The following is a 1314-nucleotide window of genomic DNA, read 5'->3' on the forward strand; positions in this document are numbered from 1 at the left end:
CTTTCTGATAATTTGTTTTGTTTTGAGCCTAATAAAGTGTGAAGAGAATGGATACTGAAAAACACTAAAATAAAATATGTTTTCAATCAATGCTAAACATCTTCAGGAGATTAGATAGAAATGATGACACATCATTCTTGTTCTTCCTTTTGAAGGAAGTAATTTTTATTATATTTTTGTATATGACATTTTTCATCTCATTATTTTACAATGGTAAAATATAAGATATGCCACTCAAAAATGAAAAAATGATTATATACATTTTGAGATTTCATAATAACTAACTTGTGGTCAGAGTCCGCACCCGCTCCCGGGAAGCTGTGCAAATTAATCACACCTTTCCTAAACCTGTGCCTGACCAGAATATAATCTAACTGATACCGTTTTGAGTCTCCTGGCATTTTCCATGTATACCTGTGCCTTATGTGGTGTCTAAACCAAGTGTTGGTGATGACTAACCCCTGCAGTCATTCCTCATTCCTAAACTGTAGTCCCCCACCTCATCACGATCTGTTCCTTTGCATTCCAATCCCCCATCACTCAAATATTTCCCTGCAGGGGTATGCAGGCATATATATGTGTATATATATATATATATATATATATATATATATATATATATATATATATATATATATATATATATATATATATATATATGTGTGTATATATATATATGTATATATATATATACACACTATACTATTTTCATCAACTCTTGTCTCCAGTCTGGTTATTTTCCTGATCAGTTGAGTTTTCCAAGGTCATTCCTATTCACAAACGTGGTGATATCAGTTCTCCAAACAATTATCGTCCTATTACAATTATTTCTCCACTTGCAAAAATCATTGAATCAGTTGTATTTACCCAAATCCTGGACTATTTTGAATCTTTAAATCTATTTACACCGACTCAGTTTGGTTTCAGACCCAACAAATGTACAACCCAAGCTGTTGAATATGTTATAAAGCAAATAATTAAGGCTTTTGAAGGTAATCAACGTTTGGCTCTCTCATTATGTGATCTCTCTTCGGCTTTTGACTGTGTTAATCACACAATTCTCATAAATAAGTTGAAATAGTATGGTTTTAAGGATACTGAATTAAAATTCATTTCTTCCTACTTATCTGATCGTAAGCAGTCAGTTTATGTAAATGGTAAACAGTCCAAACCATTAAATATTAAATATGGTGTGCCTCAGGGCTCTGTGCTAGGACCTCTTTTATTTCTGGTCATGATTAATGACTTGTGCCCCAATATGATTACTGACTGTGTCCTCCATGCAGATGATACTACTTTTCTACATAGTTCCCC

The sequence above is a fragment of the Hetaerina americana genome, unplaced genomic scaffold (assembly GCF_022747635.1).
Source record: "Hetaerina americana unplaced genomic scaffold, ioHetAmer1.1.p SCAF_41, whole genome shotgun sequence".
NCBI classification, from domain to species: Eukaryota; Metazoa; Arthropoda; class Insecta; order Odonata; family Calopterygidae; genus Hetaerina; species Hetaerina americana.